At 37.3% G+C, this 11928-nt stretch overlaps 1 protein-coding gene across 1 annotated transcript in view; it reads left to right on the top strand.

Moving 5' to 3' along the window:
• Positions 1-11928, top strand: part of Atg16 (Autophagy-related 16) — a 75668-nt gene that overhangs the window by 20653 nt on the left and 43087 nt on the right. The window lies entirely within an intron of this gene.

Below are 11928 nucleotides of genomic sequence, written 5' to 3'. Positions count from 1 at the left end.
CCTCTGCTGCCACTCGGGCCCCATGTTATCCGCTCGGCGGTGCCATTAGGACCCAGTGAGTCCATAACCCATGGGATGTGCTGAGAAGATAGATTCTTATAAAAAATTTGTTTTTACTGAAAATCTGTTGAAATGAGAATTGACGACATGGCATAATCATTGCTCTACAGCATATAAGTTTCAATATAAACGACCAACTAAGGCATTTTAAAACTGCAAAAGAAGTTCTTCTAATTAGTGCTTTTGATTAATTCCTACTTCCGAGACTCACTGAATTGTGCAGAGTAAATATGGACGAATATCGGTAAATATTTCCAATTAAAAAGCTGGCAAACATAATTTGCCGCGATGGTGTGCAGCGGCAGTTGGCGTTTCTGGCGAAAAGCGCAACAATAGCGAATTAATTAGCGCAGCAGCGGGCGTAATTATAATTTATCGGCAATAACCGCAAGCGCACCGCTACGAATCGGCCAAAATGTCGCTCGTTACCCGCAAGTCAACAATGAGCACCAAGCGCAAATAGTCTAGAGCTGCTCGCATTCTTATTCAAATCAGGCCACTTTGCATCTAAAATTGTATGCTTCTCATTGGGGTATACAAAATACTGTATCCATCATTCATATTTGACTAAATCTAATAAAATTCTGCAGACTTGATAGCTAAAAAAATAAAAATGAACAGTATAAGTACTGAGCTAAAAATTACGATAAAATCTCTTAAAAATATTGCCAAATTATCAAAGGCTCTATGTTTTGAACTTTTCCACCTGAAGTAAATATTTAATAACATCCTTTTCTCAGGATAATACTTTACGATAAATAATCATGCTAGGTTATTTTATTTATAAAAAGGAATATTAGATTTGGCCATATAATTATTGTGATTTCTTTTCCTTTTCTTTTCTGTTAGGTACTAATTTAAAGGTCATTAATAAACTAACATCTCCAGCATCTGTTGATGGATGGTTTCATCGTGTTGCTAATTTGGTGATTTGGAATTTTAGCTGGTCTGAAAATGTACAGTTAGACGGTGGATTCGTCCGCAAAATATAAGAATGCAAATTTTATTCTCATCGCGGGTGCGAAAAGATTGATTTAATTCTTCCGAGAAGATGTGGCTACAATGATAATTAATTTGGCTGAAATTGGAGTAACAGTATCGGGAGCGGGCGTTTTTGAATTGGCAAAAGGCCTCTTTTCCATTCTGCCGCGTAATCTCCGTCCAATTAATTCAATGGCCGCGCTGCAGCTCATTACAATCGCCATTAAAAATGAATGAATGGTTGCATCAAACACGTCTAATCAACCGCGCCGAACAATCGACTGCATACGGGCCGGCCCCAACACCGCATTCCTCGGGGTTTCAAGTCTTAAATTGAGAGAAGACACAAAAGATTCAAATTATGTTAAATTTTACTTATTTAAATTTATACTTCAAACTGTTATTCGCCTTAATAAATAAGTAAATGTGGAACAGGCACTCAAATATTGTGGCGAGGAAATGAAAATTAAATTTATTTTTTTCTTTTCAAATTTCTTTTCAAAAACTTCTGTCCTCTTCTAAGTGGAAGCAATCAAAACTATTCGATTGTAGACTACAATCAGTTGATGAAATTGATAGTTTGAATAATAATCTAAAAATGTGCGACTGTCAAATCAGGACCAAAAAGTATTACACAACAGTTAAATGTTAGCTTTTTTTAATTCCTGGAGAAATTAAATAGTTAATAATATTGTGAATGATTTTTTTTTATTAATTCGTATTTTCCTGTCGCGATCTATCTAACGGTGTGCGTATTGTGAGAGACAATTCCTTTTGGTTAAATAAATAATGATTTTCAACAAGGAGACAGTTCTGGCTGCTAGAATATCCTTCAAATTTTGGCACCGATTTTCTCGGTAATTAGAACTACAGCCTGATTTTTTTAGCTCTTACAACTTTCAGAGAATATGCATATTATTAGGTATAACTATTTTCTTATCATATTTTTGCGGGGAATTCGCGGTTAATACTTTCGAGATAAAAATAAAGATTACTCACATGGGCAATAAGAATGGAAGGCTGATTTGGTTGCCTAATTATAACAACTAACTAAATATCACGCGTTTTCCTACCGTACAGTGGCTGTTTTGGCCCCGCAGGCCTCGTCAGCACTTAACTTTACTTCCAAAACAAAATTCATAGCCACTTAATAGCTGCTGAGAATTTGAGTCAGCGATCGTTGAAAACGTTCGCCTATACACTCATTTCATAATGTAAAGTGGGAGTGGCCATTTTAAAATCAATTAATAATTAATTGACCTCATATGGATTTATAATTTTATAAAGTCAATATAAGAAATAAGGATTCATTTGTAATGAATTCAGTTTCAGATTTTTCCCAGTTATAGTGGTTGATTTCCAGGCCAACCTGTACTCAAAGAGTGCAATATTTGCTTTTCCGCGAAAAGTGCAGTGCAACAATCGACATTCCTGAGCACGCGGCGCGCTAATTAATTGCCAGCGGCGGCCAACGCGAAACTAATTGGACTGCTGGGTGCAGTGCCGAACGGAAAAGTATGCAAATGGGCTCATTACCGCAGCCAATTACACTTGTTTGCGTCTCTGCAACGACGACGCCGACGACAACTACACGAATAAATGAGTTTATTAATTCATTCGAGAGAACTGAAACCGAGCCAAGTTTGTATTTTAAATGATCACCATGCCAACATGCTCAATTTCAACCCGACTGCAAATAAATTCAAAACCGTTATGTCATTTTTTTCTGGGTTTCTATAGCATAACGTCACTCGTAATTTTTAAATAAATAAAGATGTGATGTTCGGTTGGGGTTTTTAGCATTTATTGAAAAATTGATAAATAAATCATCATAGATGCATTTTGAAAATAAATTATTTCTGATTACTTCAAAACTCGTAACACTATATAATGTAATCAGACAAATCGTCAAATTTAACGATTTTCCTGCGATTTGCGATATTTTTACCACTTCTTTTTTAACTTTCCGGGTAACTACGTCCTTATCCCAAAATTTCTGTGAGTTACTCCCCCTTCCAGTGGTCGCTTTCCTTAAGAAATCCGGTGAACGTGTTTTTCGATGTAAAAATTGTATATTATTTTAAGCAATTCAGTAATTTTGCCAATAGTTAACTCACCAAAATCGATCATCATGATTTAAGTGGAAAAGAAACACAACATACGATAATATTAAACTTTATTTACGACTTGGTATAATAAATAGAAATTGGAACATTTCGAAGCCGATTGCTCTCCTCAAATTCGATTATTATAAACATACCTTTTTGTGCTAAGACACACCAATTAAAATAATGGAATATTTTAAGAAAAAAATTATTTTTTCTCATCTCCTGAAGCAATTTTTCTAAAAATCAAGAACGCAATTGCAATTAATATTTCATTCAGAAAAGATCTAGTTTACGTTTAAAAAACTCGCTCGCTTTCATCGTGTTCCGCGAGAGTAACCTAGAAGATGAAGCTACGTTTGCAGAATCAGAAGACGCACTTTAAAATTCTCGGCGTGAACAAAACGAGAACGACGGGCTGCAGCTTGTTATCCGAAAGTGAGTCTTGTTTGACCGCGCCACTTATTATTTAATGGCGATTCCCGATTAGGCGCCGAGTTCAAATACAAGGTCGTTGTTTATTCTCAAAGCCAACGACCGCTGTACATTTTTTGCACTCAATTTTGCAAAATTATCGCCCGACATCATAACTCACAAGCACGGCAATTTCCTTTTTTCACCCCGTTGATTCGCCGCGCGCTTTTTCCATCGTGACAAAACAAACTAATCAAAGCTAAAGACCAAGTAGGTGTGTCTTTTGGAAGCGAATGTTACATTTTGTTTCGGTTCATTTTATGGGTCTGCGCTATAACGAATAATATAAAAGCGGTGTTTTTGTCATCATTTTTTTAAAACCATTTGATCAGATTGTTATGTTTTGACTAGATTTGGAATCAATGTACACTGGTTAAATGTTTAATTAGTTTAATAGATTGTACTATACTATTTCGATGAAAATTTAAACCAAGAGGAGATAGAAGTATTATAGATTTACATCCAATTAGCCTGGGGTTGATAATTATTATTTCCCTCTATTTATGAAATTATAAATGGAAATTAAATGGCCAGGAATAGAAACTAAATTTATTCAATTCTTATAACCATAACATTAAATTTCATTCTCGCAGTTAAGATTCGCCATGCAACAAAGGATTGAGGAAGCAAATTTTCCGTCGCAACATTTTCTGCAGAAAACTGCTGAAAAGGACGAGCAGAGAGTACAGTTTGCGCTGGGAATGGGACAAAGTATGCAAATTCCTTTGTACTGCTGGCGAATGATTTCCACAAAGTATCGCACCAAGAACGAGAGAATGAGAGACGGACATATTTTTCCGTTTGCGCATACAAATCGGCGGCGAGCGAACGAGTGAGTTGATACCGTAAGCGCGCGAGACGTGATGCGAAAATAGGCCAAAGGCATCATGCATTGCATTTCTAATGGGGGGTCGTATGGAAACCATAATGTCTCGTCTTTGTGCACAAGTTTGTATCACTTTGTGCGAAAAATGGACAAGAGAGCAGTCACGATTCTACGACTGAATCAACAATAATTTTTGTGTTGCACGACAATTCAATTCGTAGTGACAAGAAATACGGAAGCTTTAAGTGACAGAAATGCCTCAAAAGCTATTTCTTTAGTGCAAAGAAAAGCAAACACTTTATAAATATATCATCCTTCTTTTTATGTGGTTGTCTTCATGAAAAGGGGGAATATTAAAATTGACAAAATACTCATTATCTTGAATCTTTTCAAATGAATCAATAAATAAATTAATTAATACGTATAAATGGTATTAAATAAATACAATTTTGTTTTGAGAAACAAAAACATTAACAAGTTCGTCCTGAAGGTGCGTAGAGTGTTTTGCCTAAGGCGAAAATTTCTGCGAAACAATTTAGCAAAGCGAGACAAAAAGGTGCAATAAACGCGGTCGATTCGTGCGATAGCGAAGTTGAGCGCCAGGAAAGAGCTCGTTATTTATATAATATGAAAAGTGAATTCGTTCTTTCGTGTAGCCGCGGGTCGGAAACTTTTGGCACTGACCCTCTGCCGGATAACGGCCTGAGCTAATTACTGTTGAACCGCTTCTCTGGAAAAACAGACACCGGATTCCTCAAGCTTGGCGCATAAATACGGTGTTGAGACCGCAAAGGACATATTCCTAGTCACACTCCTGCTCCACCGCAGCTGCTTCTCAGCTACAGAGTTGAAAATGAGTAACATTTTTTATTACTTGAATTTACTCCAATGTATAAACTTGGTTAATTCAATCCTATTTTTTGATGTACTGACAAAATTTAAATTTTTCCTTTTATCTAAGTAAAGCTCAAATTCCAGTGTACCTGCACGGAAATTTTTGCGATCGGAAGGGTGGCATTTAAATTATTAAAAAATTATACACGAAACAATACTAAAACCAAAATATATATATTGTTCAGTTTTTAATATTGTGTGCATTTTTTTAAATTTCTGAAGTTATGCCCGTACAACCGAGCAAAAATTTCTTATTATTTCATAAAATAAGTCACATTTTCCTATTTAAAATCTTAATATCTTTTCAAGAGGCTTCTCAATTCTCAAAAGAAAATATTGTGTAAAAAATGTTTTGTAAATTACGGAAAATTGAAAAAAACAAACACCAGGAAAATATAATTGGCCATATGGTTGTTTGAGATATCAGAGAACTTATTCCAAATTTATTATTGTCTTTTTGTGCATTCTTGGAGAGTTTCTCGTAAATATTTAAAAACCTGGCTAATGTTTTAATTAATATTCCGAAAAATCTTTCAGGAAAAATTATTTGCGTGTGTTTAAAAAGCACGCAAATTGCAGAATTGCTTTTGACTCTGAGAAAAGAGCCAATTTGGATAGATCTGTGCTCACGCTTGTGCCACTTTCGGCGGAAGAGAGACAGAAAGCAGCGATTACCGAGATTACATAAAGACGAGTGCATAATGCACGCGGACCGAGTCTTCTCACTCACCTGTCTCGGCGAAATGCGGGCGAGTGCAATCGGAAATCAGTGTCACCGGTTAACGAACAATGCGATGAGCGCACGGGGTTCCCAGGAGCCCCCTGACACGCGAGAAATGGGCTCACCTGCTTCGCCAATTGTTGCGCGAATGTTACGCGAGCGCCAAGGTGCGTGACACGTGGGAATTTTATATACATAGATTCGGGCGCGTCGCCGCAATTGTCTTTTCCGATCCGCTGGCACACATTCTCTGGACCAAATTATATCTCCGTGAGAAAAGAAACCGCCAAATTCGATTACAGGATTTAGTTCAGGCCAAGTATCAAACTGATGCACTGTAAAATTATTTGATATCTTTAAACAATTTGCCTTTTTTACGCAGGAAACATCGCAAAATTTTCGGTCCAGTTTTTTCCAAATGGAGGAGATTTTCGGTATTTTATTTTTAATATTCTTGGCAAAAAATAACAAAATTTGCAAGTCTATGTAGAGCTTTGAGCTTTTATTAATTTCAGTAATTTTAGACAGTGAAAATACTCATCAAAACCTTGAAAATGTATATTTATAGCATTTGTGAAATATAGAATTGAAAAGAATAAGTGATTTAATTATTTAAATTACTTTCAATTTATTATTCACGCATAAAAATATATTGAACACAAGAATCTAGAAACCCCACAAATTCAGAAAAATGGACAAGAAAATTGTTTTTTTAGGAAAAAATTCATACCTAGTTAATAATGTTGCTATGACATTTTTTGTTCTTAAATTGACATCAAAGAACGACTTTTAGAGTCTCTTTCATTCCAAAATAAAAATATGCTTTATTTACAGCACAAAAACGACGATCTATCAAGTTTCAACTACTGTTTAAAAGGTTTTTTTGTCAAACTAAGATTAGCAGTGTCGGTCTATGCCCTTTCTGGTAGTGCAGAAGGCAGAAGGTGCGCTATCTTTTTGGCGTAAATGAAAGAACACATATCAGGAACGACTAAGGAGCAAAAACCTTTATTATCCGTTTGGTTGTATTTATTCCATACTGTAGTCATTCGATATCAATTTATAGTGTTTAATAGAAATAGGTACAATTTTGATCTGAACGTTCGCGGTTGAGCGGACCTAATTTTGTGGCAGTAAACAGTTTCCGTTGTAAAAATCAAGAGCGTAAGCATTACTATCCGTGAAATAAAAACCGAAGATTTGTGGTTCAATATTTTCTCTGGCGATCCGCGGCAAACACGCATTTGAACCTATACACCTAATGATTTTTCATTCTAGAAGCTTGGCAATAAAGGTCAACCACGATTTATATGCCCCATTAAAAGCTCTCCTAATGCAAATTAATTTACAGCGCAGTGCAATTAGGTAAATTACGGCAATAAACAATCACAGTTAGAGTAAAGGATCGCGGACTTTCGGTCGAATTCCTCGCGGCGCGTGTATTTTTGATCGATCGCATTTTTCGCGTGTCCGTGTCGTACACTCGCAAAATAAACGCAGAACCGGATTCGCACGACCATTTTGGAAGCTTTAAAGTGATTGTGGGAAGACAAAAAGTTTGGTCGGATGAATAAGTTGGCACTTACTTTGCCTTTTCATGTGTGACACTCGTTTCTCGTTTTTCTCTGCTCGTTTGACGTCATAGAAGAGCAAAATGGAGTTCAATAAATGCAAGAGTCGTTTCAATTAGCGACTTTCCGCAGCAAAAAACGGACAATCAGAATAGCAATTGCGTCGGCTGAGTATGCGTGTGTTTTACAGTTAAAATTACAAATGTGAAACAAACTTATTCTTTTGATCGTTATTTTTTTCCGCGCATGATTGTTTGTTTTGATCCAAAGAAAGAAAGAAAGAAATGCTAGTTTGGAGATGCATTTTCTCATAGAGCACCGCTTACTGTTTTCTGAAAAGATTAACCGCAGAAAGGCGATTTTGTGGGACCGAGCACTCGTCTTTTCCCTGCATTTATGCGCTGATTGTACGGTACTATTTTTGACACTCTCCGTCGCTCGTCTCTCACGGGCAGAACTGGTTTCGTCTCGACGACAAATTTATGCGTAATTAAACTCCCAATAAGTTCGTAGCGCAGGCAAATTATGACTTCTTAGTCCTCTGGAATTAGTCTGCGGTGTCATCTTTCCTCGGCAGATCGTGTTTCACACATTTTTCACGCAGCACGTAAAAATATTTGCAGATCTGCTAATGAAACCTGATCCTCGATTGTAATTAATTTTCTGCTCCATTGTCAGGTCGTATGAAGAAATGCACACGTTTTGAATGTCCGAATTGTTGCGTACCCTTTTGACCCATGCATTGAGCTCATGCACGATTTCTGTTTATCGCCGAGTGCGCCTCGCAATTGCCCTCCGCTGCTTTGAAGTTTAAATTAAAACATTCAGCGTGGAATGCTCTCAATGAGAAGATTTATGCCGAATAAATTTCCTCTTCTAATCACAATCGCATTGTCACGTAACTATTCTTCTCCGTTGCATTCCCAGCATTCTTGTTTGCGAGGAAAATCTCTTCTCTGCCCTTTGCTTCGGATAATCTTTATGACCAGAAAATGCACGACGTTATTATTATCGTCTGTAAATAAATGTAAGGTCGTTCTAATTTTTAAACCTATTTTACAAGACATAAATTGGACAAAAATTAGTTCTGCACATTGTTTTCTAAAAAATTGGGACGTTTGAATTATTTTTAATTCAATGAAAATTTTTATTTTTTGAAGAACATAACATTTCAATTCCAGCTAATTAAGACAAAAACCGGAAAGGTGCAGGGTTTTGCGAATCCTGGTCAAAAGTGATTTCTCAAATTTACGTGGTTTTCATTTCTGTGGTTTTGTTTTATTTAATCCTCTTCGTTACCTCTCAAATGGTGTGTGTATGCAGGCTTGTGCGTGGAATTCTATTAACAGACAAATAATGCACGATTTCAATCAGCAGATCGAAAAAGCGTGCTAGTTTCCTTGAAAGTGTACGTGTTAACCTGAGTTAATTTTATCTTTAACCTTTGACTCCATTATTACGAGAATTAACATATACAATGAATGAATAATTTTCTCGCACTACCTGATTGGATAGTTGTCATGTCAATTTTTAATTAAGAATGATATCTTGTAACACCAAGGGATTTAATTTTCCACACCCCATAATCATCAAAACAAGAGCAATAAAATTCCGAACTGGAGTTGATCGCAAATCAATTAGCCGCGAGTGTTTCTGCGGCGTCGGCTCTTTTGTGCCCTGGCGGCCGTAATGAAAATTCAATTAGAGCGGCAAATATTTGGCCAGCAGTAAGAGGCAACGAACGAACGAACGCAGCGCAAACAATGGGAATCAGTTGTCATTGCGAGAGTCGTCGATAAATAAAGAGCGACGGATGGACGGACGGACGGTCGGACGCGCGTAAAAAATCGTGAGAACCAGTTCGGATCGTTTTACACACAAATGAACTGCCGCTGCGCTGGACCATCATCCATCATGTAACTGCACTTCCACCTATTATGCGCGCCGCGGCAAAAATATGAAATATGCTGAAGCATTCGCCACGATCCGACTCCGATTTCAAGTGCTCCAACAGCTCAATTATCACGCGCCACCAGCACTAATCACTGTAATGATAAATAAATTAGCCGCGACCCTCGCCTCGCACTTACATAAATGCGCTCCCGTTCCCTTTGCTTATTAACCGATATATGACTATATAAAGCAAGCCGTTAGCGCAGGAAAATATACATTTTTTTGCTCTCACTTCGTCTTAGAACAAATATTTGCAGGTGAGAAACGCGAGATTCCTCTTGTCACAGGTCGCCGCTTTTCCTCCTTGTCAACTATTCCGTGGTTGAGCATTCCCAGCTAGTCAAAAAACGCGTTCCTAAACTAGGAGTTTGTTATTATTTCTATTTTTTCTTCTTCTAAAATTGACTTTAGCAGCATGTCAAAAAAATAATTTGACTGAGAAACAGATCTAAAATAAATTCGAGTTAAAAATTAAGTTGTTGAGCTATATTTATTGACGCAAAACATATTTATGCAAATTTCCTCATACTTATTTGATTTAAATGGTTTTACACAATTTAAAGAAAGGATTAAATGACTTGTAATTGCATGGTTCGTGCTCATTTAATGGTCCCGCACCGATTGAAAGCTTGGAATAATTGATCGTCTAAATAAATTTTACAGCCCAATATAAATCATGAAAAAATGAGCTCTTAAATTTAGTCTTAACGTGAATATGAGAAGCACAAACTGACGATGGAACCGTCAGAAGGTTAGTAAAAGGTCTAAAGATTTATACATCAAGCCCGAAATCGCGCGGAAAGCAGCTGCCTGCGATGTGCAGATGCGCTTATATATAGTATATTATATATTAACGAAAATTGATGTGAAAGAGCGTGAAAAGATTGGCGAGCGAGGAATGTTTCGTTTTGACAGCGTGTGTTGCACGCGTTTCAGCTGATATGGCAGGTCCGTCGGCGGCGATTCTGGGAACAGCACTGCACACACGGTGGCCAAAAAGAATGGGCTGCTCCACTCGTTTTTATTGTGCCAAAATTATTCGCGGCCGGCTCTCGGTGTATCGACCTGCCGCGCCGGTGCGTGGAGTGGGCCACCTGAAGGGCATCCCTACTGACTCACTCTTTGTCTTTCGCGCTCTTCTCTTCACGGCCCACGCACTCATTCCTTCCCTCCGATCGCTGCCTGTAACCTCTCTAACTGCGCTTCCCTTTGTCCACTTTACAGCAATTACGCACTGCAAATAAAGGTGACAACTCAACTTCGTCGTTCGCATATTTTGGGTTGCACCAGGAACTGACTGAAAAACATGAGATCATATCATGAAGCAGCAAAAAATGTTTAAAAAAACTTATTTAAAAAATGGGGCTTAAAACATTTCTTATAGCAACACGTCACAAATTACTTACCGCTCTTTAAGGGGAAACTGTGAATTATTTCCTAGAAGTCAGAACCTGCTTGACAGATTGAGACGCATAAGGAATTAATATTTGGCTTTCATTACGGACATTGCTAAACCTAATTGGTGTGTCATTTAAAAAAAGTTACAATGCAAAACTTGCTGGTTTATTCCAATAACATTAATATTTAAGTGAAGCTAAATGCTTCAATTATTGCACCCATTCAAGCGCAAATTTATGAAATGAAGCCTGGACTTATTATAATTTTTAATAAGAAATTATGATAAATTCCTCAGTCAGGGCAAAGGAATTCCATTCAAAATATATTCGAACATACTATAGTGCTAAAATACCAGTATGCTATTGTTGGCCAATCAGTAAGTCCGCTTCCTGAAGTTTGATATCGCTTGTTTTATGGCATTTAATTGTCAGGATCACCAATAATTTAATTCCAACAAGCAGTCTTCACCGAACAATCTATCCAAACAATTTTATTTTGTTTTAGCTACAAACCGTCAGGAGGCCTTTAAATCTCCATCAACAGCCAATCAACAAAATTTTTAGACCCCCTTCCCCTTCTCTTTTCTGGAGCATATCAAAACTTCAGTAAACAAAATGTTTAAATTCATCGTTTCTCTGACTGGCGGAACTGTAGAGCAAGACGTACCCCTGATGTTTTCCACAAACATATGAACCAATTAACTAGCTCTAGATGTCGCATGGATAGGAAGTGACGAACGGGTTTCGCCATAATTGCAATTACACTGACGTTGTCCAGTGCTTTTTGCATTGGCTGTTCTCTCGTTGACATTTCTATCGAGTGCAATTAAATTTTAGAGTCGACATCGAGCGGCTACAGCAGCTCATTAGAGGCTTTGAAGCGCGTCTTATTTCGCGGCGAATAGACGAACGCGCGCTGCGGCTCGTGAAATGCGAGCATAATGAA

Source organism: Cloeon dipterum, chromosome 3 (assembly GCF_949628265.1).
Source record: "Cloeon dipterum chromosome 3, ieCloDipt1.1, whole genome shotgun sequence".
Taxonomy (NCBI): Eukaryota; Metazoa; Arthropoda; class Insecta; order Ephemeroptera; family Baetidae; genus Cloeon; species Cloeon dipterum.
The sequence above is the reverse complement of the archived record's forward strand: the minus strand, read 5'-3'. Positions and strand labels throughout refer to the sequence as shown.